Source organism: Herpailurus yagouaroundi, unplaced genomic scaffold (genome assembly GCF_014898765.1).
Source record: "Herpailurus yagouaroundi ecotype Mexico unplaced genomic scaffold, PumYag 308, whole genome shotgun sequence".
NCBI lineage: Eukaryota > Metazoa > Chordata > Mammalia > Carnivora > Felidae > Herpailurus > Herpailurus yagouaroundi.
The window spans coordinates 2499029-2513054 of NW_024412525.1; the positions used below are offsets into that span (position 1 = coordinate 2499029).

General features: G+C 48.9%; 1 protein-coding gene and 1 long non-coding RNA gene across 4 annotated transcripts in view; one reads left to right on the forward strand and one right to left on the reverse strand.

Moving 5' to 3' along the window:
• The first annotated feature begins 825 nt into the window (after positions 1 to 825).
• NAV1 (neuron navigator 1) overlaps positions 826 to 14026 on the forward strand; it is a 246203-nt gene continuing 233002 nt past the window's right edge. For both annotated transcript variants that reach the window (XM_040462204.1, XM_040462203.1), the window contains exon 1: positions 826 to 1615. The gene's annotated coding sequence lies outside the window, so the exon portion shown is untranslated. The remainder of the gene's footprint in view (positions 1616 to 14026) is intronic.
• LOC121021645 (uncharacterized) lies at positions 1615 to 2720 on the reverse strand. Of its 2 annotated transcripts, none has more exons than XR_005786623.1 (3): positions 2607 to 2720; positions 2038 to 2204; positions 1615 to 1913 (listed from the first exon to the last, which is right to left on the reverse strand). It is a non-coding gene; the product is annotated as an uncharacterized LOC121021645 (long non-coding RNA). The 2 variants fall into 2 exon arrangements; XR_005786622.1 differs by having other exon boundaries at positions 2307 to 2720.

Sequence of the window (14026 nt, forward strand, 5' to 3'; positions counted from 1 at the left end):
TCAAATTCCCACGGCTAGTAAGTAGTAGATCCAGGATTTGAGCCCAGACAGTCTGCCTTAGGAGCCCATACTTTTAGCCATGACACCCTCATCTCAGGTGCCCCTCAGAGACAGCCCCCTCCCCACCGCAAAAGACAATTCATTCCTTTCATGTCAAAATCCTTCCCCCTGATCGGATGGGAACTTCAATGTCACTGCTAGTTCACTGTCTAGTGCGCCTTCATCCTCCCTTCTGTCCACATGCACTGCGGCCTGCTTGGCTGGAAAGGGCCCCAGGCAAAACTCAAGGGTTCTCATCCTGCTCAGCTTCCTACTGGTTGCTACTTCAGAGACCTCCCAGGGAGTTGACCTTTCTGCTTTCTATCCTTCAGCCCCTCAAGACCCCGGAAATCAATCAGTCCTCGTGATGGCCAGAGCTGGTGAAATCTCTGATCCCAATCGGCTGGGTCCTTGGCCACAGTTACTCCCTTTCACCCACAGAGCTCAAAGCTTGCTCCAGAGGCAGAGGCCACCTGATTTCCTTCTGCCCTCTTCCTGCAGAGTCTGGAAGCCCTCAGGCCCGGAAGCGGGGGTGAGGGGAGGGTGGGGGTGGGGGTATGAGGGATGGGGGGTGGAATCCTTGCACTGCGGAGAGGTTGCCGAGGTTCTGGCCGAGAACGCTCTTCGGTTCTTGTCCTTTTCTCTCTCGTCTTCTGCCCCCTCCCCCCACTTCCATGGGCCCTAGAAGGAGGAGGGGCAGCGGCAGAGAACGTGGGAAGAAGTCACGTTATTTTACTGAGCACCTACTATTTGCCGGGCACTTCTGGGGCCTCCCCTCTCCTCTGCACCCGAGATCCAACTCAGATAGGGGTAGAGAGGAAGGAAGGGTGGGCGGAGTCAGAAGCGGGTTGAGGAGGCTGGCGGATTCATCTGCCCCCTTTCAGTGAACCGACCGAACTAACTGCAGCCCGAGGACTTGCTGGGGAGGGGTGGCGGGTCCCCGGGCAAAGGAAAGGCTCAATTGTGCGAAGGCTTCCTGCCCTGCCAGCTCGCGGCCCCAGCCTAGCTACCAAGCAGCCGCCTTTCTGCGGCTGGAGAGGCGGGACGGGAAGGCGAAGGCAGGAAAGGGTTACGGGAATAGCTTTCCAATGACAAAGTCTGGAAGGGACCCATGCCTCCGCCCCTCTGCGGGTTAAACTGGCACAGTGCGGGGGGAGGAAGACGAGGGCGACCAGAAACACAGCCTGCCCTGCTGCCCGCCCCCCCCCCCCCCCGGTCGCCGGGCACCCCCTCCCCGGGCCCGCGTCGGAGGCAGCCGGCGTGTGCCTGGGGCAGCGGGTCACGAGGCTCCGCCCCCGGCAGCCCGGCCCCGGGGGACGCACTTTGTTCAGGATGCCGCCTCCCCGCTCATTGTGGGGCCGGGGCCGGCGGCGGCCCTAGTGTGAGCGCGCGGCTGGAGCGCGCGGCGGACGCCGACCCCCGAGCGAGGGCCGGAGCCGGCCCGGGGACCCCGGAGAAACTTTCTTATCGCGAGGAGAGCGCGCCCGGCCCCGCGCTGCGCTGGGGATGCGCGGCTCTGCGCGGCGGCGGCGCGGACCGGGACCCGGAGCTGGCACCGGGGAGGGCAGGCGCGCCGGTGAGTGGCCCGCGCGGGGTCGTCGCGGGAGCGGGGACCGGGCTGCGCGCGGCGACCGCCGCTTCCCACTTTGCCGGGCCGGGACAGATCCCCGGGGGGAGGTGAGCCTGGTGCCCCGGGGAGGCTGCGGGCTGGGCTCGAGAGAGGCGCTGGAATAACAACGCAGGCGCTGGCGGCTTCCCGGGAGGGTGTGTGCCGAGGCGTCCCTGGGGGACCGCGCGTCTGCTCCAGGACTTGACTCACTAGGGGCTACCAGCGTCAGCCTTTCGGAGCCTCAGTTTCCCTTTCTGTGAAATACCTGCAGTGTAAAGTGTGTTGAGATCCTATAACCAAAGACACCAAGTGCTACGTTATTACACACACACACACACACACACACACACACTTATTACACACACACACACACACACACACACCCGTACCCGTGTTTTCTCCCATCCCAGCGGAGCGAGCAGAGCAGCTGGAGCAGGTGACCTTGCCGGGCTGTTCCAGAAAATGTTCACTGGGTGCCCAGGTTGTGCTGCGAAGCGTCGGCCGGCCACACTCCCGGAGGCTGTCCTCTTTGGCGCCAGCCCAGTGGAAGTGTTCCCTGGGGGAGACGGGAGGGAGGAGAAAGGAAGGTTGAGTGAACACCAGGAGCTCACCTGAGGGCTCTCGGGCGCTTGGGCTCTTGTGGTCCCTCTATCCTCACCCAATATAACCTGGTCCTAGGATAAAGAATCAGCCAAGTCTGCAGAGGGCAGAGAGGGGAGACAGGATCAGGGGAGGGCGTGAGTGGTGAGTGGTGGGGGCGGTGTGCAGGGGTGAAGTCCACTCAGCAGAGAGGGTTTCTTGTCCCCCGGAGCCCAACACGGGAAAATCAGCTGGTGAGTCAATGGGACTTTGTTAGGACAGCCACAGGGCGCAGCTGGCGCCGGCTTAAGGGAAGCGCCCGGATCCCCCCTTGATAACATGCTGTTTATCTGGCTTCCTGTTTCGATGATTGGGATACCATTGGCTTGTTCAAATTCAATGCTGAAAAGCCTGCGGCCACGTTCCTTCTGCAAAAGCAGAGGGCTTGCCTAGGTTTTCATCTTTCATCTGCCTTGTTCCGGATGCATGGTGTCCCCTACAACTCACTTGTAATGGGGCAGCTGGACTTCACACAAAGAACCCCTCCCCAAGTAGGCGGAGCTGCCACTTCAGAGACCTTGGCTCCCTTCAGACCCAAAATACATGTGACTCCAGCCTGCTTATGAATTTTTTTATCCTGCTTTGAATTTTGGTTGGCGTATCTTTGGAATTAAGCTGGGAAAGGAGACTATGGCTATGGGTTGCCTCCCCTAAAAAGAACTTTATGTCATCTTAGTGGTGCATGCTTTCACCGTTAATTTCTGGGGGAAGTTATCAGTTTGTAGTTCTATATCATCCTGTGTTGCTAACAAGCTGGATGGTCAGAGAGCAAATAATTTGCCTTTCTGTTTTGGTTTTCACTTCTTTAAAATGGAACTGGGGATAATTGCTACTCCTGGAAAAATAAACAAGGCTTTTGGGTCTGTGCTTCAGCCTCTAGGGTCTATTTCCTAAACTTCCTAGGTTAAGGGGGAGCAGCCCCTACTCTGAACTCCAGAAATTTATCTGAACTCCGTTGTGGCAGGTTTCACTTTGTGTTTTACTTTTTTTTTTTTTAATGTTTTTCTTAACGTTTATTCATTTTTGAGAGACTGAGAGAGACAGAGAGTGAACAAGGGAAGGGCAGAGAGAGGGAAGCACAGAATCTGAAGCAGGCTTGAGGCTCTGAGCTGTCAGCACAGAGCTGGATTCGGGGCTCGAACTCGCAAACTGCCAGATCATGACCTGAGCCCAAGTCTGATGCGCAACCAACCGAGCCACCCAGGTGCCCCTCCATTTGTGTTTTAGACATTTGGGATTTGTGCACATGTCTTATCTCCCGATGAATGCTATCTAGCCAGATATCCTGTCTGAGCACCCAGCACATAGTAGGCACTTTATAAACGTTTGCCAGATAATACATTTGGAAAAAAAATCTAACGAACACCCAGGGGCCTCCCATCCAAATCCAATGCCCTTTTATTCATTTTTTGAGTGTTGTTTGATTTGCCTCCACTCCACTTTTTCCCTCTCAAAACACGGTCCATAATAAGGTTGACTTGCCCACAGGTGGGCAAGCTTTAAGCATTTGGGCCTTTTGTGAGTCTACTTGGGGAGCCCTGGCCCTGGGAAACTGAAAACAGGAATGCTGTTTTTCCTTCCTTGCCAAATCTGCTCCCCTCCTGAGTCCACGTGAACCTCTGGCTTCGCTCAGCTTTGGTCAAGTAGAAAAGAGGGGCCTGGAGTAGAAAAATCTTTTGTCCATTCTTTACAATTTGTCTCTCTTCCCATCTTTATTCTCTATCAATGTCACTTCCCTTTTCTTTTACAGTTCTTTTGAATTCTTAATGGGTTTGGCCTTTAGAAAAACTAGAATGTCAAAGTCAAAAGGATCTTTTCCCCTCCCAACCCCTGCCCTGCCCTCCTCCCCTTTTATGGACAAGATCCAGAGGGCAATGGACTCAAAGCCACACAGCTAGGGTGCTTTAGAGGCCAGCCTAGACAGCAGGCAGGTCTTCTGGCCACCAGTCTAGGACTCATTACCTTTCTTTTTTTTTTTTTTTTTTATTTTTTCAACGTTTATTTATTTTTGGGACAGAGAGAGACAGAGCATGAACGGGGGAGGGGCAGAGAGAGAGGGAGACACAGAATCGGAAACAGGCTCCAGGCTCTGAGCCATCAGCCCAGAGCCCGACGCGGGGCTCGAACCCACAGACCGCGAGATCGTGACCTGGCTGAAGTCGGACGCTCAACCGACTGTGCCACCCAGGCGCCCCGGACTCATTACCTTTCAGCAAATCACCTCCTTGCACTCAAGGTTTTTCTCAGCCTAGTATGTCCATCCACAGATCCCAGCACATGTTAGCTAGCTGTCCGTGAGAGAGGAACAGAAACAAGAGGTTAGGAGACCTATCTCAGTGATGGAAACCAACCACCAGCTCTTAGAGTCTCTGGAACATGGAGAACTAAGAATGTGGCAATACTTGGCAAACCCTTCATCTTTCTGGCCCCTAGTCACAAAACAATAATTAAAAACACTGTCTAGTTCCTTCTTCCACTTAAAAAAAAACAAAAACCCAAAAAACCCAAACCCACCAACTTTTCAAGTGAAAAACACCCTCCTCAGTAAACAGTTTGCTGGGCCTAATCTGTTCCCCCAACCTCCCAGGAAGGCTGACTCAGGCCTGATTTCCTCTGAGGAGCCTGGGATTTTACTTCCTTACTTCCTGTGACTCTTGAGACGTGAAGGGAGGCAGGATGGCCAAGCCTCGGGCCTTTCTGAAGTGCCTGTGCGTGTAGTTCCACTTCTTCCACACGTCCTGTGCAGTCCATGCGACCGTCCCCGTCAACCTTTGTGCTCTACTTAATTTAAATATGAGATGCACTAATATGCGTGAAAAGTTAAAGGTGCTGATGCATGTGCCTCCACCCTGACCATTAATAACAAAATGTTTCCACTTCAAAGGACTGGGAGACTCTTTTAATGTCCAGTCCTTAGATGCTCCGAAAGCTTTCCTGAATGGAATTGTTTTCTTAATTTCCTCTTCAGATTGTTCACTGGTGGTGTATTGAACCACAGCTGATTTTTGTGTGTTGATCTTGTACTCTTGAAACTTTACTGGATTTCTTTATTAGCTCTGGTAGCTTTTTGTGGGTGTGGATTCTTTGGGATTTTCTATATGTAGGATCACATCAACTATAAATGTAGTTCTACTTCTCCATTTCCAATTTGGATGCCTTTTTTTCTTTTCTTCCCTAATTGCTCTGGCCAGAACTTCGAATACAGTGTTGAGTAGCAATGGTAAAAGCAGACATCCTTGTCTTGTCGCTAATCTTAGAGAAAAAGCTCTCAGTGTTTCACCATTGAGCGTGATGTTTGCTGGGGATTTTTTCACAAATGCCCTTTATCGTGTTGAGGCAATTCCCTTCTATTCCCAGTTTTCTAAGTGTTTTCATCATGAAAGGGTGTTGGGTTTTGTCAGATTCTTTTTCCTGCACCAATTGAGATAATCATGTGTTCTGGTACATTACAGTGATTGTTTTTCTTATGTTGAATTACCCTTACATTCCTGGGATAAATCCCTCTGAAAGCTTTTTTTGTGTTTTAATTTGCAAAGTTTTACTTCTTTTATTTAAAAAAAAACTGAAGAAAACTTGACAAAGTGCTAACAGTTTGCAGCTGGGTGGGTCAATGCATGTTCAGTATATTTTTCTTACAGTCGCTCTACTTGAAACATTAAACAGTTTTTTTTATTGTGGTAAATATATGTAACATAAAATTGACCATTTTAACTACTTTTCAGTGTACAGTTCACAATACTTTGAAGTGTACAAAGTTACACTGTTGTGTAACCACTACCACCATCGATCTCCAGAAGTTTCTTATCCCCCCCAAGCTAAAAACACCTACCCTGGTAAATAGTAACTCCCCATTCTCTACTCCTCCCAGCTCCTGGCAAACACCATTCTACCTTCTATCTCTATGAATTTGTGAAGACTTTGTGATCACTGGAAAAGTCAGGACTTTAAGACTTTAAATGAAGTGTTAAAGGGCCTCCCCTGACTTCCAACGAGAACATCCTGGGGGACTTTGATTCGGATCTTCTAGACTTACAAACAGTCCCTCAACAACTGCCCCCGTCCCGTGTCAGAGACATTTGTGTCAAATGTAGAGATGAACTGATTCCTGGTCATCACGAGGCTCAGAGGACAGCAGGATCATCCTGTGTGAGCTTCATTTCTTCCAGTTCAGTGGTTCTCCATCTTGGCTGCACGTTAGAATCACCTGGGGAGCTTTTATTTATTTTTATTTAAGTTTATTTCTTTATTTTGAGAGAGAGAGAGAGAGAGAGAGAGAGAGTCCCAAGCAGCACTGTCAACACAGAGCTGTGGGGCTCGAACTCACAAACCATGAGATAGATCATGACCTGAGACGAAATCAGGAGTCAGAAACTGACCTGACTGAGCCATCCAGGCGCCCCTTACCCAGGGAGCTTTTAAAAATCACTGATTCCTGGGCCCACCCCAAGAGATTCAGCTTCATTTGGTTTGGATCGTAGCTCTGGTATCTGTCATTTTGTAAAGCGCCCTCAGCGATTCTGATGCACAGTGAGGGTTATAACTACGCAGCGGTTGAGCTGATTTACTCCCGGAGCCCTTGACTGGTCACAGCTTTCAGTGACGCAATTCCCTCCCCATCTGGACAATAATACTGACCCACTTTACATCCCTCCCCTGATTTTAAAATCCGTTTGTAAATAGAATAAATGTCAACTTCTGTAGAGTTAAACTTGCAAACTTGGAAAGAACCTTAAACTGTCATGTAGCCCTATTCTTTTCTTTTTCAGATATCTCAGGCCCCCCCTAAAACATCCCCACCAGGGGTCATCCAGCTTGGACACCTCTTTGGTGGGCGACTCCCAACAACAGTGGGTGTATTGCAGTCATCTTATTCTGTATTTGGCCAGCTTGGTCTTTCAGAATTTCTTCTTATATTAATCTGTCATGGCTATGATTTCCATCCACTGGGGAAAGATATCAAAGGTGAATGGGTCTCACCAAAATGCATCCCCAAATAAAGTAGGGGATGTGCAAAATACAGCGTGTGAAAGAAGTACAGTGACAGCCTTTCAATATTTGGAAACGGCTACCACGTGCCTGCCCCATCTTTTCTTCTCTGCTCTCAGCTGCCCTGTTTTTTCAGATCTTCTTCGTTGGACGTGTTCTGGGAAGATGTACGAGGTAATCGCAAGAATGGAGATCATGAAATGAGCCAGACTTCCAGTCAGGGTTCAAATCTTGACTTTGCATGTAAAGTCCTTAGCACATGATGAGTACGCAGCAGATGTTAGCAGTTGAAATCATGTTATCCACAGTGACATCATTACCTCTATCTGTGTGACCTTAGGCTGGCCAGGGAACCTCTTAGAGACTCAGTTTCCTCCCCAGGAAAAGTTGAATGAAAGTACCTCACTCGTCAGACAGTGTTCCCCAACTTGCCCGATCTCAACCTCCTTCCTCTCCTTCAGTGACGCCTATGATCTGGCAAGTTTGGGAAATAGAGGCAGGGAGTGATTGCGTGGATCAAGTGAGACCACGCAAGACCTGACCCAGTCCCCGGGGCTTTCAGTGTGTGAGCTCCCTTAATGCCAGATCCCCTCCCCCCCCTCGTCATACTAATCACCCTTAGAACAAGCTACAGTTTATCTCCATTTGAATGTATTATGTCCAGAATGAAATGTAGCACTGCAGTTAGGAGTTTACTGGTACAGATCATCCATAGGCAGATCACCTATTATCAGTTAGGCAAAGCAGCTTTTTTTTTTTTTCCTTCCAGTTTGTAGATTACTCCTAAAACCTTGAGAGCTGGGCCCTCAAGGAAGAGATGGGAACCTGATAGCATAAAGGAATGAGAGTGTCTGACCCCATCTTTCGCTTTATATTGTTTGTTGCTGAACTGATTGGTTTTCTTTTGGTGTTACCTATTTTTTTTTTTTTTTTTTTTTTGTAGATGGCAAGTATAACATAGAATTTAAAGTCGATTACCAGTGCCTCTTTTCCCAGTTCATTGGTGCAGATAATTGAGTTGACTGGAAGGAGCGTCTGGGTTCTGGGTAGTGCAAAGATACCAACTGTTCTCTCCTGCTTTCCTTTGAACAAAAGAGAGACAGCTGATGAGACACCCGGTGAAGGAGCCTCGGCCAGGACCCAAAGCGGGCAGCTGTCTGCTTGGCCTCTCCTCTGGGGCAATTCTGGACAGCCCCTTGGCTCTCCCTCCCCAAAGCTTCAGAAGGAGGGCTGGATTACACGGGCCACCCTCTGCACCACGGAATGCTGTCCGTTGGTGCCCCCAACCTGGGAGCTCTCCATCACCTTCCGGGGTTGGTCAGCTTTACGAGGGCTTTGAGATGTCAGCAAAGCTGCCCCCACCTCACTGGGAGGGGCTGTGGGAGCCACAGTGTCAGGGCCTACACCTAATTCCCAGAATAGGCAAAAGACCTTTAGGGTGCTTTCCAACACTGAAAGTGTTTCTCCCCACCCCACAAGGTTTTATTCTGAAAGATGTCAAATCAGTAGAGAAAGCGAAAGATCAGTACAATTAATGTCTGCATTCCCTGATTGCAGGGAATATACTATACTGTGCTGTCTCCATCTCTGTCTCTGTCTCTGTCTCTCTCTAATAAAATTTCCTGAGCCATTTGAAACTAGTTTGCTGACATTGTCACACTTAACCCCTAAATACTTCAGCATGTATTTCCTAAGAACAAGGGCACTCTCCTACATAACCACAGTACCATAATCATATCCAATGATACTGGATTTAGCAGAAGTATTTAATCTATGGGCACTATTCATATTTTCCAGTTGTCCCCTAAATGCCCTTTAGAGAGCGCTGTGCATTTTTCCCAACCACAGCCTGCTGTGTGGAGGCGGGAACTGCAGTTTTCTCTCCCTGAAAGACGGAAATGAGGTCACGATCTCTTAAACTTGGGACAGTGACATACTAAATACAAAGCACTTGGATTTCAAGTAATCTTTATAGCCACTGAGTGAGGTGGTAGTAGTATCCTCCCCATTTTACTGGTGAAGAAATCGAGGTTCAGAAAGTTTTCTTAGCCCCAGTGGTATTAGCCCGTATTACCATTCCATGCTGTTTGTCATGGAATAATTATAGAAAAAGAAGGCCTTTTATTTACTAAAAGTCTTCTGTCATTCACATTTCTTATCGTCTTCACCTTGTGTTATGTGGTGTTAGAACATCCTCTGCTGCCCCCATTTTACATAGAGCAAAGTGAGATTGAGCCCTTCCGATGCTGGTAGGAAATAGTATTTATATCATGAAGATAATGTAAATGACATTTATTGATAATCTCGAAGGAAGCTCGATATGGTTAGTTGTAGTTGCTGGGCAGACTATAAAGCAAGTCAGAATAAAAGCTTGTCTGAGGGGCGGAGGGGTGGAGGGGGCATCCTCCAGTACTCTCATCTGATGGCAAGGGGCTTTGAGAGAGGCTGTCAGAGTGTTAGAAAACAAGAAACTAGGGGCTGGCTGGCTCAGTCGGAAGACGATGTGACTCTTGATCTCGGGGTCGTGAGTTCGAGCCCCATGTGGGGTGCAGAGATTACTCAAAAAAATAAAACTTCAAAAAAAGTAATTAAAAAAAAACAAGAGGTGGGGTGGGGAAGTTGGGGGGGCAGGGAAAATGGGTGATGGGCATTGAGGAAGGAACTTGTTGGGATGAGCACTGGGTGTTATTTGTAAGTGATGAATCACGGGAATCTACTCCAAAGGCAAGAGTACACTCTATATACTGTATGTTAGCTAACCTGACAATAAATTAGGTATGTATTAAAAAAAAAAAAAAAAAAAGAAGGGCGCCTGGGTGGCTCCGTCAGTTAAGCGTCCAACTTCGGCTCGGGTCACAACCTCGTGGCTCATGATCTTGAGCCCCATATCCCCACGTGGGACTCTCTGCTCTCAGTTTCAGAGCCCGCTACAGATCCTCTGTCTCCCTCTCTCCCTGCCCCTCCCCCACTTGTGTGTGCATGCTCTCTCTCTCTCTCAAAAATAAACGTTAAAAAATAAATAAATAAATAAATAAACCAAGAAACCAGATTTTGAGATTAAATGTGCAAATAATAAAAAAGCAACCAAAATCAAATATTAGAAGGAAGGAAAGAAGAAAGAGAAATGGATTTAGTGCAAGTTACCCATCATTTTCAACTATTTTGGGGGGTAATGATCGATACAGGCCGACAGTGGCAAAACAGGAAATCAGGTTATTAGTATATTATCTAGAGGGTAACCGCCATAGGAACTAATAACAGAAAACTATTTGGGCAATAGGGTGGGGTTGGGAAGGGGTGGAACAGGAAACTGTAGCTTGTTATCATAAGGTCTTTTGTGTAGTTTGATGGTCGGTGACCACCATAATAGCGTTGAGAAAGGCAGGCTTTGAATTCAGACTTCTGGCTTCCAAATACAGCGAAGGGACAGGGCAAAACATCTGGCCCCTCAGAAGCTTCTGAAATGTTAGGCTGAAGCCAAGAGGGCCTTCTTAAGACCTTGGTGCCCACTGGACATGCCTACCTGGAGAGAGCCCCAGGACATGGCACTCCCAAGAGGATGTACCCGCACCCCACATCCCACAGGAAGTGTTAATACTTTTGTTGTAAAAAAAAAAAAACAAACAAACTTAAAGATTTTTATAATTTGGCCTTTCAAAGTATTTAGACATTGGCGGCTCATTTGTTCGTAATTTAAAATTGGCTGTTTCTTGGTAACCCTGAACACATGCAGAAATTATTGTGAAGTGAGAAAAATGTCACCTGTAAGTTATTTTCAAATATAATGAATTTTTATGGAAAGTATATTTATTTATTTATTTTTTAATTTTTTTTTTCAATGTTTATTTATTTTTGGGACAGAGAGAGACAGAGCGTGAACAGGGGAGGGGCAGAGAGAGAGAGGAGGGGCAGAGAGAGAGAGGGAGACACAGAATCGGAAACAGGCTCCAGGCTCTGAGCCATCAGCCCAGAGCCCGACGCGGGGCTCGAACCCACGGACCGCGAGATTGTGACCTGGCTGAAGTCTGACGCTCAACCGACTGCGCCACCCAGGCGCCCCTGGAAAGTATATTTAAATATCAGTGCAGTTATGATGTTCCATTTTACAGATGTTTAAACCATGATTAATTTCAAATTGGCAGTTTCATTTTTATATTTTGGAACCCATGACATTTGCTTCCATGGGCCTCTGGAAAGCAACTTGGTCCCGGGCCTTCTGTCCTAGGAACAGGTGGGGTGGGCAGTGAGCACAGATGTGGCCCCTGAGGGATCTGTGGGTGACTGAGACCCACATCACTCGGGGACACTCATGGCCTGACACCGAGAGTGCAGCTGAGCTCTAAGAAGGTCACAAGACCCAAATCCCATCCTCCTGTCATAGCCCCTTCTCGGGACTTTACCACGGAGCTTCCTCTAGTTTAGGTACAACCTTCGCTGAACGATTTCACAGCCCCAACGTCTCATTTCCTCCTCGTGACAGTGCTATGAGGTGGGAAGACAAACGTTCCTCTTTCTATACAGGGTGAAAACGGGACTCAGAAAGGCTAGGTAATTTGCCCAGAGGTTTAGGGAATCAGGTGGAAGAACCCTGGCTTCTGACCTTTATCCTTCCCAGTACCCCATGGCCCATATACGGCAGAGGTGGACAAGCGTCATTAATGGCCCGTGGTCATCATATCTGTTACACAAATGCGGAAATCACATTGAGGTGTGTTTTTTTTTTTTTTTTAAATTCTGCTACTGCATTTATTTTGACAAGTCCTTGAGATTTGTCTTTTCAGTGACAGCTACTTAAAAGTACACCACCAATTTTATCACTCCTGCTAATTTTACCCAGGCAAAGGAACAATGTGAAAGTGTTACATTTTGATTTCCGTTTCTCATTTTCTCCTCAGCATTGAAAATGACTGTTGTGCATGAACTGAGGGCTGTGTTAAGCTGACAATCCATTAAGACTTTTGCTCTTCAGCTGTTCTGGACCTTATAAACTGGTCTTTCCCTGTTTACACACCTCCTGTGATCTCCAGAGCTCTCTCTGCCACTCATTACCCACCTCCTTAGGGAATGTCATCGCAACAACACATCTGTTAAGGCCACATCACACCTCTGAGTCATCTCCCCACTTCCTTTTGCTGGCCATGTCCAGAAAGAAATCAGAGGCCACTAGGGAGGTTCAGAAAGTGACCACAGGGTTGGGGTGGCTGTGGGAAGTAGGTGGGAAGGGCCATTGTGAGCTGGCCGCAGAGACCGTGGCACTCATACCCACATCCAGTCCCAGACAAAGACCTCTGTGTTTGGGATGACAGGGCTGGGGCAGATGTCGGGGCTGGGGGTGTGGGGTGTTGCTGTGTGGATACAGTCTGGAAGAGGCTACCCAGGGCAGAGAAAAGGCTGTAAGACCATGCTCTGGACTGAGAGCTGGCAATCGCCTAGCTGGGTCCTGGCATGTAGTAGAGGCACAGGAAGTATTTGCTCTTTGCTTACTCCAGATAAGGGATAGGTTTGCCCTTAAGCTGAGGGACAGGCAGGAATGAACATAAGTGCCCTTAGTCCTAAATTTCCCTGGCTTGCTTAGCGGCCACCTCTTTGCTTCCTTGGCTGCTCCCTGACATGGGGCCTCTGAGTGAACGGGGTGGCAGAAAATGCAAACTTTGGAGTCAGTCTGACACGCAGCCTCCCTGAGCTTCAATTTCTTTATCTGTTCAATGGGGACAATCGTACCTACCTCGCAGAGTCGTGAGGGTCATCTGAGAGGGTGTTACAAACCATCTGGCATGAAGTTAATATGAGTCATTACCATCGGCCTTGACCTGGATGGCCCCTTGGCTCTTTGCACTGGGGCCTGGGAGGGCAAATGCGGGCTACACAACGTGACTGAGCAAAGCCAAGGATGCAGCAAACATTCAGCACCCCCAGCTCTGCAGACCACGCTTCTGGGCGGATTTATCCCCAAAGGGGTGTTTATATACCAGACAGGGGGGAATGGTTCTCTGTCTGAGGGTCAGACAGACGGGGTGGGAGCGGTGCCGGCTCCAAGATGTATGGTCCCTCTGGGCCCCACTGGGCTCCAGACTGCAGGCCTCTGGGGGGTGTGGGGGAGTGGAGCGGCCTGGGGTTTTGTTTGACAAAGCCCGCCTATTATCTGGCCCAGGCTGTGTTTCCAGGGCATTATAAATAGCACCGGCTTCGGAAGGAGAGGTCGCAGATGTGGCTGAGGCAAAGTATATGGGAAGGTGGGGAGATTGGAAATGATGAACTCGAGCCTTTGTGGGCCAGACTACAGGATGGGGGCCATCTCCATAGCAGTAGGACACCAGGGAGGGCTCAGCCTGGGTGCCTTTGAGGCAGAAGGCCTGACTCAGAAGCCAGAAAAGCCTGTGCTCACTGGCCCGAGGGCCCACTCTATTTGCCTTCATCTGCCTCTTTGTAGAGAGACCGGAGCTGCGGCCTGAACCCGGGCAGGGGACTAAGCAAGAGCCTGAACAAGATTCCAGATCTTAGAGAGATGAGGAAAAGCAAATGCCTCCTCACCTTCAGCAACACCCCTGTTCCCCAGCGAGTGCCCTGGGGTTGCCTTTCCCTCCAGTTGTAAGAGAGGGAACCCCTGTCTCTTCCTTACTGTTGGGTTCTATTCTATTCTAAATTGAGATGCACTCCACAAACTGTGAAGTGCACAAATCGTAAGTGTCCCGTTTGATGCTCTTTTTTTTTTTAAAGTTTATTTATTTTGAAAGAGAGAGAGAGAGGGAGAGA